The sequence below is a fragment of the Pelobates fuscus genome, chromosome 11 (assembly GCF_036172605.1).
Source record: "Pelobates fuscus isolate aPelFus1 chromosome 11, aPelFus1.pri, whole genome shotgun sequence".
Classification (NCBI taxonomy): Eukaryota; Metazoa; Chordata; class Amphibia; order Anura; family Pelobatidae; genus Pelobates; species Pelobates fuscus.
The window spans coordinates 12,128,869-12,140,168 of record NC_086327.1 but is presented as its reverse complement, the minus strand read 5'-3'; positions in this window follow the sequence as shown (position 1 = coordinate 12,140,168).

Sequence of the window (11,300 nt, the reverse complement as noted above, 5' to 3'; positions counted from 1 at the left end):
TCTTTTGCTGAAGTTTGTAGAACAATCAGAAGTTTCATTGTAGCATGGCAGTAATAGCCGCCCGTTCCATTAGTGCAATTAGCTCTTGAATTTTAATCAATTAAACTGCGTCTAGCTTCCCTAATCATCCTTCAGAAATTCCTACATGTTCTTATACTAATCCGGGTTCCCCGTGTTTGGTTTCGGGTTTAGCATGGTGTGCAGTAGGAGGTGGACGCTTTGGGTGAATTTATCGGTGGCTTTCGGTGCGTCACTCCGATATTTTGTTTACATGTCTGCTTACTGGTAATCAGAAGGGGGGGGGGGGTCATCGGATATGATGCGAATCATTGCTCCAAATGGTTTGAAAATTGTACAGCTTGAGAGCAAATTAAATGTGTTTCACTTGGAATGAATTTCCCCACCACTTGGACAGCCTTATCTCAGCTCTCTGCTCAGCTCAATCCTGTAGCCTCCTTTACTATATCATTATACGGGTCCCTGCTTACAGCCCCTACCACTCAATCCAAGCCATTTAATCACCGAGGGTGTAGTCATCATGCAATCACTGGGGGTGCCACTTTCTTTCAGTCCCTGGGGTAATAAACATCATGCATTTACTGGGGTATATTTGCCATTCAATCACTGAGAGTATAGCTTTCATTCAATCACTGGGGGTATCACTGTCTTTCAGTCTGTGGGTTATAAACATCATTCATTCACTGGGTGGTATAACCGCCTTTTTCAATGACTGGGTGTATCAATTCCATTCAGTCACTGGGGTTATAATTGTCAATTAATCATTGGTATACAGCCACCATTCAATCAGTTGGAGTATACTTACCATTCAATCAATGGGGGTATAGCTATCATTCAATCAGTTGGAGTATCACTGCCATTTAATCTCTAAGAGTATAATCACATTCAATCACTGTGGCATAGTCGCCATTCAATCACTGTGGTATAGCCGCCATTCAATCACTGTGGCATAGCCGCCATTCAATCACTGTGGTATACCGTCATTCAATCACTGTGGCATAGCCGCCATTCAATCACTGTGGTATACCGTCATTCAATCACTGTGGGTGTCAGTGTCATTCAATCACTATTGGGGTATCACTGTCATTCAATCACTGGGGGTATCACTACCATTCAATCACTGGGGGTATCACTACCATTCAATCACTGGGGGTATCACTGCCATTCAGTCACTGGGAGTATCACTACCATTCAATCACTGGGGGTATCACTGCCATTCAGTCACTGGGAGTATCACTACCATTCAATCACTGGGGGTATCACTGCCATTCAGTCACTGGGGGTATTACTGCCATTCAATCACTGGGGGTATCATTGTCATTCAATCACTGGGGGTATCATTCAGTCACTGGGGGTATCATTCAGTCACTGGGGGTATTACTGCCATTCAATCACTGGGGTTATCATTGTCATTCAATCACTGGGGGTATCATTCAGTCACTTGGGGTATTACTGTCATTCAATCACTGGGGGTATCACTACCATTCAATCACTGGGGGTATCACTACCATTCAGTCACTGGGGGTATTACTGCCATTCAATCACTGGGGGTATCATTGTCATTCAATCACTGCGGGTATTACTGCCATTCAATCACTGGGGGTATCACTACCATTCAATCACTGGGGGTATCACTACCATTCAGTCACTGGGGGTATTACTGCCATTCAATCACTGGGGGTATCATTGTCATTCAATCACTGGGGGTATCATTCAGTCACTGGGGGTATCATTCAGTCACTGGGGGTATTACTGCCATTCAATCACTGGGGTTATCATTGTCATTCAATCACTGGGGGTATCATTCAGTCACTGGGGGTATTACTGTCATTCAATCACTGGGGGTACTGTTGTCATTCTATCACTCGGGGTATAATCACCATGTGGTGCCAGGGGCAAAGTCGCCATGTGAGTGCTGGAGGTATAATCGCACTTGGTTAATGCCACAGTTACAGCGCCCGCTGTTAGATTTGGCCTGTGCCCTCGATCTTACTTTCACTATTTATACTTCGTTAACATTCCGTCTGTAATCAGCGGATAGATGAGAGATTTATATTTAATGTGACCCTGAGGAAAAAACATACTTATGGTTTCATTTTTCCCCTCAAGTTCACTCAGTATCCTGATTCCTGACCTATATTCTATATGGGAGGATCGCATCCCTTACAGCTCGTGCCCAGTCTGGAAGGGATTATAACTCACACCTCTAGCATGAAAAGGCTTATAGTCCTTAACTGTCCAGCAAACAGCTCACCCTGCTCTGGCATGGAAGGAGTTACAGCGCACCCTGCTCTGGCATGGAAGGAGTTACAGCTCACCCTGCTCTGGCATGGAAGGAGTTACAGCGCACCCTGCTCTGGCATGGAAGGAGTTACAGCTCACCCTGCTCTGGCATGGAAGGAGTTACAGCTCACCCTGCTCTGGCATGGAAGGAGTTACAGCTCACCCTGCTCTGGCATGGAAGGAGTTACAGCTCACCCTGCTCTGGCATGGAAGGAGTTACAGCTCACCCTGCTCTGGCATGGAAGGAGTTACAGCTCACCCTGCTCTGGCATGGAAGGAGTTACAGCGCACCCTGCTCTGGCATGGAAGGAGTTACAGCGCACCCTGCTCTGGCATGGAAGGAGTTACAGCTCACCCTGCTCTGGCATGGAAGGAGTTACAGCTCACCCTGCTCTGGCATGGAAGGAGTTACAGCGCACCCTGCTCTGGCATGGAAGGAGTTACAGCTCACCCTGCTCTGGCATGGAAGGAGTTACAGCTCACCCTGCTCTGGCATGGAAGGAGTTACAGCTCACCCTGCTCTGGCATGGAAGGAGTTACAGCTCACCCTGCTCTGGCATGGAAGGAGTTACAGCTCACCCTGCTCTGGCATGGAAGGAGTTACAGCTCACCCTGCTCTGGCATGGAAGGAGTTACAGCTCACCCTGCTCTGGCATGGAAGGAGTTACAGCTCACCCTGCTCTGGCATGGAAGGAGTTACAGCTCACCCTGCTCTGGCATGGAAGGAGTTACAGCTCACCCTGCTCTGGCATGGAAGGAGTTACAGCTCACCCTGCTCTGGCATGGAAGGAGTTACAGCGCACCCTGCTCTGGCATAGAAGGGGTTACAGCTCACACCGCACTTCTAGACTGTTAAAGGTACAGTAGCTACATGTGGACAACATCCAGAGACTGGCAACCTATCCATTTCCTTTAGCTGTCCCCTGTGAGCCATGTCTGTCTCGATCTCTCTCTCATCTTTATCCAACGTTCCCCAGAAAAGACTTGGTGATTATATTACAGAAAGTAGTGTCCTGTCCCGGTGGCAATAGGGGGACCCGATCGATAAGTGGGCTTGGTTATAGGAAATGGATTAAAACTATCATTACTCAGAAACTGACAATTTCATTAAATTTCTGTTATCCCTGGAACGACGCTCACCGGGACACAGACCTCCATGGCTGAGAACATTGGCCTGGCCACTGAAGGCTTCTGGGTAGTACGAGCAGGCCTCAGAGACGGTTACTATGGCAACAAAGTGGGCTATGGCGGATGATATTGAATGATAAGTATGTCATTCTCGTAGGCTCATGGCGGTGAGGAAATCTCTCGCAGGACCTATTAAAAAATGAATTTTGGTTAGAAGGAGGAAATTGAAACACAGGGGCTGTTTTATTTGTTTTGGCCGTGAACGAGTCCTGTGTTTGTTCGACATCTGCAGAGCGTTAGCGCAATGATGCAAAATCACACTTTCCACATTACAGACGCTGCGTGAAGTAAAACATACAAATCACACGGCTGACCTTCCCGTCGCGTGTGATTTACATATATACATTGTAAAAAAAAAACCTTTGTTATAAATTTGATACAGATTCGCTCGGTGGAAGGTGTAATCTGTCTTACTCTTCGCTCTGCTGCTGGCTGTATTATTGCAAGATTTAACAGAATGTACAGAACATTACACATGCGCATACCTCCCAAGTGACCCTATTTATGATAAACAGTCTTTATTTGCAGCCCAAATCCCATTGTCCCTCTATTTTAGGAGCTCCATTTTGTGGGTTTGTCTGAGTGTATAACAGAGGTCCACAGTAATAATACTCCCAGTAATGTGTCTGAGTGTATAACAGAGCTCCACAGCAATAATACTCCCAGTAATGTGTCTGAGTGTATAACAGAGCGCCACGGCAATAATACTCCCAGTAATGTGTCTGAGTGTATAACAGAGCTCCCCAGCAATAATACTCCCAGTAATGTGTCTGAGTGTATAACAGAGCTCCACAGCAATAATACTCCCAGTAATGTGTCTGAGTGTATAACAGAGCTCCACAGTAATAATACTCCCAGTAATGTGTCTGAGTGTATAACAGAGCCCCACAGCAATAATACTCCCAGTAATGTGTCTGAGTGTATAACAGAGCTCCACAGCAATAATACTCCCAGTAATGTGTCTGAGTGTATAACAGAGCTCCACAGTAATAATACTCCCAGTAATGTGTCTGAGTGTATAACAGAGGTCCACAGTAATAATACTCCCAGTAATGTGTCTGAGTGTATAACAGAGCTCCACAGCAATAATACTCCCAGTAATGTGTCTGAGTGTATAACAGAGCTCCACAGTAATAATACTCTCAGTAATGTGTCTGAGTGTATAACAGAGCTCCACAGCAATAATACTCCCAGTAATGTGTCTGAGTATAAAACAGAGCTCCACAGCAATAATACTCCCAGTAATGTGTCTGAGTGTATAACAGAGCTCCACAGCAATAATACTCCCAGTAATGTGTCTGAGTGTATAACAGAGCTCTACAGCAATAATACTCCCAGTAATGTGTCTGAGTGTATAACAGAGCTACACAGCAATATAGGAAATTGATACTCCCAGTAATGTGTCTGAGTGTATAACAGAGCTCCACAGCAATAATACTCCCAGTAATGTGTCTGAGTGTATAACAGAGCTCCACAGTAATAATACTCCCAGTAATGTGTCTGAGTGTATAACAGAGCCCCACAGCTCTAATACTCCCAGTAATGTGTCTTTAACCCCTTAATGACCAAACTTCTGGAATAAAAGGGAATCATGACATGTCATACATGTAATGTGCCCTTAAGGGGTTAAACTACAATAAATGTTTTTAGAATCAGTCTATGTAAATAAGATACATTGTTATTGTTCTAAATTACATTTTCCATAAATGCTTATTGATAGATCATGAGGTCCTCGAAATACGTACAGTATAGCCCCAGCCCATGGTCACACCAGCCAACATTAAAGCACCCCCTTCTGGCCGTATTTGTACATGCACCCTATTATAAAACATGGTCGTCCAGAATCCTGACACTATCTCTGTTAATGTAAGAGCAGAGCAGCATTAATAGCACAGAATTGAAAGAGCTGTCAGCAATGAATCTGACAAATTCAGTATGATATGTCTGCCTTACCCCGGGGAGAGTATTTTAATAAAAACTACCAATCAGTTTATGAGGGAGGGGTGGGAGGGGTGGGGGGCATCTATTAATAAACGCCAGTTTGGGAACCTCAGCAGGAAGAAATGGAAAAACTTCACAAATCAAACTAAAATGTTGTTGAATAAAGAATTATTGATAATGGATGATGAGCAATATCTAAGAATGTAATATAACAATCAGGGTATTACTGATGTAGTATTTGTGGGTGAGTATGTTTAATAAACTGTATAACAGACACGTTGACAGCCAGAACACAGGACACCGAGGAACAAACCTGCGCTGGCGGGACAAGACTCTAAAAATTGGGACTGTCCAAAATGAAATCAGGACAATTGGTACGCCTGGCGCAAGGTGGTCCCTGTTCATCTGTCCTTATAAGTGTTTAAAATTACTACAGCAATAAGACAACTAATGAAGAATTTATAATATATATATATTGTTTAAATACGTATTCTATATTATACAACCGGCTTGAAAAATATAGTTTTTCACTAAAATCACAACTACATTTAACCCCTGTAAATGCTGAATAGTACTGGTGTTGCAGCCAGGGAGTTATGAAGCCACCCAATGCGCTATGGACAATACCGCTAAGCTGAGCCCCCAATTCTGATGTAATATCCAGCGGGAGTGACGTCTACACCACAACCACTTATTTCCAGCTGCTGATTGGATGATATCCTTAGTATTCCTAAATTGTTAATCATTTTTAAAAATACTTGTATTTATTGCAGTATTGTGTTTTTTTGCTTATATATCAGAAGCATTATTACACAGTGATCACTGTTAAACTAAAAATGTTAAAACTGATTAAATATATAAAATTGTAACTTTAAAGAGACAGCATATCTCATAACTTTACACAGAATTCTTTATTCAATAATTAGAATATAAAGAGTATAAAGGAAAGATTGCACCCTAGACCCCGTGATCCACACTATTAAATATTACAGCTCAGTTTGTCGAATAATCTTCAATCAGAGAGTCATTCGCTTGGAAATAGATTAAATATCCTGAGATGTCACAGTTATGTCAACTAGCCATTATTAAACGCTAATTGTGCGTATATTTACAGGTGAATTTAATTCAGTGCCCAGAAGACATTTATATCAGTAGAGATATTTTCTGCTAAGCGCCGGTTCGCCCTGATAATCTGAACAAAGCGAAACGCGCACGGTTCAGGACAGATATTAAAACATCCTTCCTTTTTCATGTTGGATCTCATCTGACTGTTAAAATGAATTCTCCAGGCTAGGATTCAAACCGCGGCTTTGAAAAGCGAGGCTGTAAGATGTTTGACCCCGGGAAGGAAGCAAAGACACAGGAATGATCTTTTAGTGCAGATTTCGCTCTGCTGAGCGCCTAATGGCACAAGGGAATGATTGATGAACACTCTTTATTTTTTTAATTTCAGCCTAAAATAAAATAAGGCAGTGACATTTTTTTTTTTATTCTGGTGACCTGAATAAAACTCTGTTCTCTTTAAATGCTTTCCTGCAGACAGAGAGTATCACTTTAATATAAAGAGCTCCCGAGGGCCCTAGTGCCTCTAGAGGGCCGAACCTGGACAGCTTGTGTTTCCAGGCTGTGACCTCCACATAGATGCATCCAACTAGTACAGACCCTGTAGCATTATCCGTACCCCAATGCAGAGCCTGCTGCATTCTCCTTACCCGGTGCGGAGCCTCTTTCATTGTCTGCACCCACTGCAGAGCTTGTTCCATACTCCATACCTAGCGCAGAGCTTGTGGGATCCTCCGTACCTAGCGCAGAGCTTGTGGGATCCTCCGTACCTAGTGCAGAGCTTGTGGGATCCTCCGTACTTAGCGCAGAGCTTGTGGGATCCTCCATACCTAGCGCACAGCTTGTGAGATCCTCCGTACTTAGCGCACAGCTTGTGAGATCCTCCGTACCTAGCGCAGAGCTTATCCATCCTCCGTACCTAGCGCAGAGCTTGTGGCATCCTCCATACCTAGCGCAGAGCTTGTAGGATCCTCAGTACCTAGCGCAGAGCTTGTGGGATACTCCGAACCTAGCGCAGAGCTTGTTCCATCCTCCGTACCTAGCGCAGAGCTTGTGGGATACTCCGAACCTAGCGCAGAGCTTGTTCCATCCTCCATACCTAGCGCAGAGCTTGTGGGAACCTCCGTACCTAGTGCAGAGCTTGTGGGATCCTCCGTACCTAGTACAGAGCTTGTGCGATCCTCCGTATCTAGCACAGAGTGTGTTTCATCCTCTGTACCTAGCGCAGAGCTTGTGGGATCCTCTGTACCTAGCGCAGAGCTTGTGGCATCCTCCGTACCTAGCGCAGAGCTTGTGGGATCCTCCGTACCTAGCGCAGAGCTTGTGGGATCCTCCGTACCTAGCGCACAGCTTGTGGGATCCTCCGTACCTAGCACAGAGCGTGTTTCATCCTCCGTACCTAGCGCACAGCTTGTGGGATCCTCCGTACCTAGCGCAGAGCTTGTGGGATTCTCCATACCTAGCGCACAGCTTGTGAGATCCTCCGTACTTAGCGCACAGCTTGTGAGATCCTCCGTACCTAGCGCAGTGCTTATCCATCCTCCGTACCTAGCGCAGAGCTTGTGGGATCCTCCGTACCTAGTGCAGAGCTTGTGGCATCCTCCGTAGCTAGCGCAGAGCTGGTAGGATCCTCAGTACCTAGCGCAGAGCTTGTGGGATACTCCGAACCTAGCGCAGAGCTTGTTCCATCCTCCGTACCTAGCGCAGAGCTTGTGGGATACTCCGAACCTAGCGCAGAGCTTGTTCCATCCTCCATACCTAGCGCAGAGCTTGTGGGAACCTCCGTACCTAGTACAGAGCTTGTGGGATCCTCCGTACTTAGCGCAGAGCTTGTGGGATCCTCCGTATCTAGCACAGAGCATGTTTCATCCTCTGTACCTAGCGCAGAGCTTGTGGGATCCTCCGTACCTAGCGCAGAGCTTGTGGCATCCTCCGTACCTAGCGCAGAGCTTGTAGGATCCTCAGTACCTAGCGCAGAGCTTGTGGGATCCTCCGAACCTAGCGCAGAGCTTGTTCCATCCTCTGTACCTAGCGGAGAGCTTGCTCCATCCTCCGTCCTTGCACAGAGCTTGCTCCATCCTCCGTACCTAGCACAGAGCTTGTGGGATCCTCCGTACCTAGCGCAGAGCTTGTTCCATCCTCCGTACCTAGCACAGAGCTTGTGGGATCCTCCGTACCTAGCGCAGAGCTTGTTCCATCCTACGTACCCAGTGCAGAGCTTGTGGGATCCTCCGTACTTAGCGCAGAGCTTGTGGGATCCTCCGAACCTAGCTCAGAGCTTGTGGGATCCTCTGTACCTAGCGCAGAGCTTGTTCCATCCTCTGTACCTAGCGCAGAGCTTGCTCCATCCTCCGTCCTTGCACAGAGCTTGTTCCATCCTACGTACCTAGCGCAGAGCTTGTGTGATCCTCCGTACCTAGCGCAGAGCTTGTGGGATCCTCCGTACCTAGCGCAGAGCTTGTGGGATCCTCAGTACCTAGCGCAGAGCTTGTGGGATCCTCCGAACCTAGCGCAGAGCTTGTTCCATCCTCTGTACCTAGCGCAGAGCTTGCTCCATCCTCCGTCCTTGCACAGAGCTTGTTCCATCCTACGTACCTAGCGCAGAGCTTGTGTGATCCTCCGTACCTAGCGCAGAGCTTGTGGGATCCTCCGTACCTAGCGCAGAGCTTGTGGGATCCTCAGTACCTAGCGCAGAGCTTGTGGGATCCTCCGAACCTAGCGCAGAGCTTGTTCCATCCTCTGTACCTAGCGCAGAGCTTGCTCCATCCTCCGTCCTTGCACAGAGCTTGTTCCATCCTCCGTACCTAGCACAGAGCTTGTGGGATCCTCCGTACCTAGCACAGAGCTTGTGGGATCCTCCGTACCTAGCGCAGAGCTTGTTCCATCCTCCGTACCCAGTGCAGAGCTTGTGGGATCCTCCGTACTTAGCGCAGAGCGTGTGATTCTTTCTGTTGCCCGTTACACTAGTTTTTGCATAATATTAATCTTGTCTTTCAAATAAAACAATAATGGATTATTTTACACCGTACGGCTATTCTGTGTAAATCCCAACACTACGTTAAACTGCAGCCCTCTATCCCAAGCTCCTGTCCTGGAATATCACTAAAGTCTAACTCTCAGCAATCTCAGGCAGGCTGGAAGATATCGCAGTACTTTAGATTGCTGAAAAGCTTTATGTATGAAGAGTATGTGCTATTATTTACATTTTGAAAAAAGTCCAGATCACAATAAAAATTTACACTTTTGTAAGGTAACCTTGTTACACCCCTCAGGCTGTCAATCAGACACCCGGTCCTGTTACTTCCTGGTTTGGTTAGCTCAGTAGAACTAAATTCAAGAGGCAGCAATTGCCCAGAGCACCTGCCTTGCAAAGACTTCTCATTGAGCTGCATTGGAAGCCTGTGATTGGACAGCCACAGAAAGTCTGTGCTGGGAAAGAAGGGGAGGGCTTGCAAAAGCTACAGACAAGAGATCCGCTGGTTTTACAAGCTGTATTTAGATATACCCCAATGAAAAAATGAGTAATTAAATGTGTGCAGGTTTTCATTTGGGGTGTATATACTAAACGTTGTTTTTTTTAAAATTGATTTTGTATTTAAGCAGTGGAGTGTCCCTTTAAAGGAATCCTAACCACAACACTAACCCTTACACTAGCCCTCACTTTATCCATAACACTAACCTTTACACTAACCCTCACTTTATCCATCAAACTAACCCTTACACTAACCCACACTTTATCCATCAAACCAACCCTTACACTAACCCTCACTTTATCCATAACAATAACCTTTACACTAACCCTTACACTAACCCTCACTTTATCCTAACACTAACCCTTACACTAACCCTCACTTTATCCTAACACTAACTCTTACACTAACCCTAACTTTATCCTAACACTAACCCTTACACTAACCCTCACTTTATCCATAAAACTAACCCTTACACTAACCATCACTTTATCCATAACACTAACCTTTACACTAACCCTTACACTAACCCTCAGTTTATCCTAACACTAACCCTTACACTAACCCTCACTTTATCTACAACACTAACCCTTACACTAACCCTCAATTTATGCACAACACTAACCTTTACACTAACCATTAGACTAACCCTCACTTTATCCATAACACTAACCCTCACTTTATCCACAACACTAACCCTTACACTAGCCCTCACTTTATCCATAACACTAATATTTACAGTAACCCTTACACTAGCCCTCACTTTATACACAACACTAACCCTTACACTAGCCCTCACTTTATCCATAACACTAACCCTTACACTAACCCTCACTTCATCCATAACACTAACCCTTACACTAACCCTCACTTTATCCATAACACTAACCTTTACACTAACCCTCACTTTATCCATAACACTAACCTTTACAGTAACCCTTACACTAACCCTCACTTTATCCACAACACTAACCCTTACGCTAACCCTCACTTTATCCATAACACTAACCCTTACACTAACCCTCACTTTATCCATAATACTAGCCTTTACAGTAACCCTTACACTAACCCTAACTTTATCCTAACACTAACCCTTACACTAACCCTCACTTTATCCATAAAACTAACCCTTACACTAACCATCACTTTATCCATAACACTAACCTTTACACTAACCCTTACACTAACCCTCAGTTTATCCTAACACTAACCCTTACACTAACCCTTGCTTTATCTACAACACTAACCCTTACACTAACCCTCAATTTATGCACAACACTAACCTTTACACTAACCATTAGACTAACCCTCACTTTTTCCATAACACTAACCCTCACT